This window comes from Nomascus leucogenys, chromosome 2 (assembly GCF_006542625.1).
Source record: "Nomascus leucogenys isolate Asia chromosome 2, Asia_NLE_v1, whole genome shotgun sequence".
Taxonomy (NCBI): domain Eukaryota; kingdom Metazoa; phylum Chordata; class Mammalia; order Primates; family Hylobatidae; genus Nomascus; species Nomascus leucogenys.
The window spans coordinates 102,431,549-102,437,548 of NC_044382.1; the positions used below are offsets into that span (position 1 = coordinate 102,431,549).

The 6,000-nt window shown below is 31.2% G+C and overlaps 1 protein-coding gene across 3 annotated transcripts in view; it reads right to left on the minus strand.

Annotated features, from left to right (window-relative positions):
- The window catches only part of FAM172A (family with sequence similarity 172 member A), a 481,319-nt gene that overhangs the window by 258,261 nt on the left and 217,058 nt on the right, over positions 1 to 6,000 (minus strand). The gene's annotated exons all lie outside the window — the stretch shown is intronic.

The following is a 6,000-nucleotide window of genomic DNA, read 5'->3' on the forward strand; positions in this document are numbered from 1 at the left end:
GAATAAATTTGATTTAACATTCCAAAACCATCCATATCTACATTATTATAAAGACATAACATCTACCTGTGTACCTTGAATTTTATTTACTTCTCTTCTCACAGGAGGCCAGAAAAATCATAGAGCAAAATAAGCCACTGTCTTACTATAATGTATGGAAGCAAGTCTTTAATCTTAAAATTTCTTTCATTTTTCAACCTACCATAAAAATTCTCTTTATTAAAAACTACAATCAGGAAATAAGCAAGGTTCCAAAGTTAAAAAATACAGCTTGTTGAGCTATTAAGGCTTTTTTAAAAAAATTTGTAAAACATATGTTTTCCTGTCTCATTTCTTTCTAGCCTGGCAAACATTTCTGTGGTTATAATTAAGAAAACGTTTGATATTTATATTATGTCTAATGGAATAAGCTAATCATGAGAAAATTATAGAGAGGGATAAACAATAACCACTGACCAGCATGGGTAACACAAATTTTTGAAGCTATTATATATCTTGTCTTTTCTATTCAGTTATGTGTTGTGAGGTTCCAATTATGTCCTTGTAAAATACTATAAGGTCTTATGTATGATATTATAATAAAAACATACGAGCTACAGAAAATAGCTCACAAAATCTATTTATTAGAAAATCTATTTAATAGAAAATAAAACTTATAAAATCTCATCCTTACTTAAAATAGGTAGTATATATAGTATTTCAAGACAGTAACTGTAGAATCTTCTACTTGAAGTTTAAATTTTAAATTCTTTTTTTGCCAAACCAACCATAAGATGATTTTAAAAAATTGACAGCAGTAATAGTAAACCAGTATTAGCACAGACTCAATTATCTTATTTTAAAATATGCTGCATTACTGCACATGGTTGGTTTTTTTAAACAGTTGATTTCACAAACTACTTACAAACTTCTTTGGAATTGTTTTCTATTTTTTCCTCCATCAGATGATATTATTGTCTAAAACAATTATTTAGTTTGGAAATTTTCAAGATCACTGAAGTTCTGATTTTAATGATAGGACTATTAAGATATAGTCATCTTACACATATGAAAACTATATAATAATATATAGCAAACTGATTTACAAAACACCACCCATTCTTCAACAGATGTTCAAATAAAGCTTTTAGAATAATGCTTCTTTCACAAAAGGCTTATAAAACACTTTACTCATTTTGTAATTTAAACATTCTACATCAAAGCAAAAGAGAATTTTTTTTTAAAGTTTCTTAGCTCTAAGTCAAAAGTTTTACCAACAAAAGATATTTTATTTGGTCCTGCTTTATTCTAATCTGTACAGCTATTTAAAAGTCTTGTAATTCATTGTGATCACTGTCAGGTAGACGGATTGTCACTTGGTGATTTTCTACAGTTGGACACACTTGACTAGTTATTAAAATCACATTTGAAGGAAGTTCCTACCCCTCTTCCTTGTGCCTCTTACAACTTTTCACGCCCTTCTCAAATTTCAGCTATAACTTCTCCTCCCACCAAAAGTAAGTTAAAGAACACTGTTGCACTCTGCTAAACAGGGTGAAATAGAGGCATTCAGTACACTGTCTCTGGTGTAAGGAACATAGTCAAAAAAGGTCACCATAGGCCAAAAAGAAAATTGCCTCCTTACTAGATTCTGTACCGTGAGTAAGTGGTCTCCTGTCATGTTTCTTCCCTGCCTTCTCTGAGTGAACTGAACTTTAAACACACATACACACACACACACACACACACCCCACCCTCTCATACTCAGGAGTTAAAATTAGCAAGACCAAAATAGAATCTTAAAATTAGTAGAGATTAAAATAGTGATATACTACATTTTAATGATAATATGAAAAATTTCAAATTCAAAAACTTCACTCAAGGTAAAAGAGTGGGACTTTAATAAACTGAAATAACATGGCATCATCTTTGTATAATGAATAAATCTCAAATAAAGGTAAACTCTTTGAACAAAATTTAAAGTCACCAGAATTATAAAACTATTATCTTATTACTTAATCAATAAAAATAATATTTTCATATCTGGCTTATTTGAGCAGAACTTTAAACTTCAATTTTTAGAAATCATAGATTGAAAAATTATCGTGTCTACTTAATTTTAAAGAGACTCTGAAATTTGATATGTTCCATGTAAATAAGTATTTTAAAAAAGGCATTTATAAATCATCAATGAAGCAGTATTTGTCTAAGTAACTGAAAATTACATGACTCATTTGTTCAATATCATAAAGGCACAATGTCAATGTTTCACTTAGGCATCAACAGATGAGAAATGATTCTATTTTTAAATCACCACTATATAAATCAATTTAAGATTTGTTATCATTTAGATTTCAACAATGGATGTTTCTATTTAAACACCCAAACTATTTAGAAAATATTTTATCCTTTAGATATTTCAGATTGCCACTTTAATTAATGTGACAACGATCATTCATAACCATTTTGTAATGAGTAGCAGAAAGCAAGAGTAAGAAAATAAAGTTAACTATCCCACCTACGTGCTCTAATCAGAGATATATAGTAAAACTTAATGTTTTCCTTCTTTTCTCTGTCATATGTAACACTGACAAAAATTTTCTTTATATAAGCTACAAAGATTTTTGCCATGTCAACATCAATATATGGAAACTAAAGAGTCAAAGAAAATAAAGTAAAACAAAGCAAAGACAAAATGTCACTAGTTAAATTTTACTGTTTTAAATTGAATAATATCAACTTCTTCAAAAATCAGAGTAAATACCATTTAAAAAAGTGATTCTTTCCATTCCCAGTAACTCAATCAGCACACAACAAAATTAGTAAGAAGAGATGCTAGTGTGACCTTTCACGAATGTACCCATAAAGTTTTATGAAACTACACTATAATATCAGGCATCAAGTATAATATCTTAAAAGAACTGTGGGTTGCTACTCTACTAAGGAAGGCTCCATAACTATGCTTAGACTCTTAAACATTTTATATTGAAGTATTTCTTTTATATTTAATTATTCCTTAAGTATGCTACATTTCTTATAAGATAAAAAGTTAGGTCATTTCAAATATACATCGAAACCCTTTCTCTTATCTTTGAAAAGATAAAATGATCAAATCAATTATCTAGCATTCTACAACCAAATAAATAAAACTTCTGGCATCCTTTATAATGATTTACCAAATCAATTCCAATATCCAACATTTCAAAAGACAAAGCATACATAAAGTTGTTAATTAACTCATGTTTGATCACAGTCTAGTAGAAATTAAGGTGATCAAGACGATATATATTGGTAAAAGTAAGCTTTATATCTTTAATTCATCTCATTCCATTTTTATACTTTTGTTGCTATAATTCTACTTTCATTTTCAGACCTGTGTTTACAAGGTATTAACCATGGGATCTTAATCAGAAACCCTTAAAAGTTCATTCCTAGACACAGCATTTTATTCAGCACAAGTACTTGTGATTTAAATAGAATACACAGGTCTTTAGGCGTTCTTTACTTTGAAGTCTGTAGATGCACTTACTAATAAATAATAAACCATTTATCATTCAACCAACAAATGATGGCTTAGGTCAGAGAGATCTAAAACAAACAGGTGATGCCAAACACAACCAAAAAGGAAAACTTTGATAGACGAATTATATCAGTACAAATACGCACTTATCAAGAAGATTCTGTAAACAGATAAAAATCTTAAAATGCCCGACCAAAACCAGACTTCTGACCCCAAATGAAATCTGATAAAACTGAAGACTTATCCATGTTAATTTACCTAGTCATTACCAATTATAAGAAAAACGGAAAACAGGCAAATTCTACATCTTTTCAAGTATCTTGTGGTTGGCTAAATAAAAAATCAGCTGAAAGTACTTGGCTCTGCATATTAACCTGACAATACTGCAAGCCACATGTGACCAGAGAGGTCAGGGGTTAGAGTGGAATCCTTTGACCTATGGAACTATCTGTTTTGGTCTTCAGGCAAGGCTCTGTAAGAGATCATTTTACATAAATTTATCAATCATATTTCTCAAGTTCAGCATTCTATCTGCTTGGTTTGAAAGAAGACAGGTGCTCATCCTCAAGGGAAATGAAACCCAAAGTGCTTTATCTATAAACGACATCTACCCATAGACAAACCACTGTCCATTCATCTTTTCTGAAAGATGTATGTTGTATTTATTCTCATCTTTTTCCAAGAAGGGTATGTATATGTCACTGTTGCAACATCCTAGGTGCAACAGTGAGATGAGGTCATGACAACCAATCAGAAGTCACTAGTGAAGCGTTAAAGTAAACATAGCTGTTGGAGCTGCAGCTCTGCTTGAAAAATGCCCCCTCCATTATTTTAGCAATTTTCTCAAGACGTGACCTGGGACTGAAACGCGTGAAACGTCACTTGACTCCGTTTTGTGTTTCTTCTCAGTGTGCATTTAGGTAACAGTACTCTACTAATATTTTGTAAAATGTTCTTCATAACCATACTTTAACTTGTAGCTTCATGAAATCTAATGCTATGTGTGCTCCATGGTATAAAAATACCACAATATGGACCAACATAGTTTATCCCAGTTAAGTTTCCAACTTCGAATAGCTCATCAAGTTAGTCAGTAAAAGAAAACATGCCACAAAAAGTTTTCAGAGGACCACCTGTTGTCTATTATTTTTACATAGCACTTACTCATAAATCATAACACAGGGTAATTAATCAAGCTGTCAAAGAGAAGGTCAAAGGTTATATGGTAGAGTCAGAAGGTCATGCATGGGCTGATAGAGGTCAGGGTCACACTGCATTCCTCATTATCAAGTTGGGATGAGAGACGGCCCAAGCAAACAAAAGTGAAAGCAGATGGAGAAGTGAGTGGATAAAAAAAAAAAAAAAAGAAAATTTCACAAACAAAAAGAAAAGTGAAAGAAGACTGTCAGCTGCCTTCAAATAGAGAATAGAAGGGAAAAGAAATACACTGAAATGTGCTCAAAGGAGCTCAAGAACATAAAGAAACTACAGTTTTATTAATTAAATAAACTGAATATAACTTTTCTTGGCCATTTTATTAGTAGATACTAAGCAATATTAGAAAATACGTGTTCGGCATGTCTCTACCTTCTCCAGTTAGATTAATTCAGGTAAGGCAAAGAGTTCCATGGATGAAGAATAATTTACAAAAACAAACAAACAAAAAACTTACAATAAGAGAGTTTTTCCCCCTAATATTGTGTGAGGGTTATAACACAGATGCAGATAGTTTTAAGCCATACAACAGATAAATTCTTGAGTATGATACAAAGATACCCATAAACACAAATGTATCATAAAAGTTCTTCTGAATAACAAAACAGTTATAAAATATTCCATTATTATATTGGCCTGAATTAGATGCAGAATACTGTGCAAAATTAGCTGTCACCCTTTGCTCAAAATCTTTCTTAATCTCATTTTGAATGTTTGCAGCTTTATCAACACATGCATCAATGTCAGCTCCTTGGTTACTGAACCGCTGTAGTTGGAAGAAGATATAATTAAAATGTTTTGGCACAGAAAAGGTGAAATTGTATCTTCCCTTGTTCCCTTAGGAGTCTGTAAAACATGAAGGATATATTGACAAACACACACCCTTGTCTCCAGTTCTGACATGTCAGGTCATCCAAGCACTATTTATTTTAAAACATGCGCTTTGCACTTACCCATATTATCACCCACTCCATTTCTAACTTTTCCTGGGTTTTAGAATATTATGTTGCTTAAATTTTGCAAATTTCTCTTCTATTCACAATTTACTTATGGAAAGATTCTATAAATGCACAATAGTACCATTAATACATTTACCATTCATTTTTGAGGACAGAAATATGATGTAATACCATAGTTTCGTGAAATCTTTTAAAGTCTTTGCTTCTCATTCTCACAAAATGACACAAAGGTATACCCACACATTTATACATTAAACTAAAAAGAAGTAACAAGTTAAAACTGTTGCCCAGTCAATGATATATCAAAATCCCTAAATGAATTTAGGA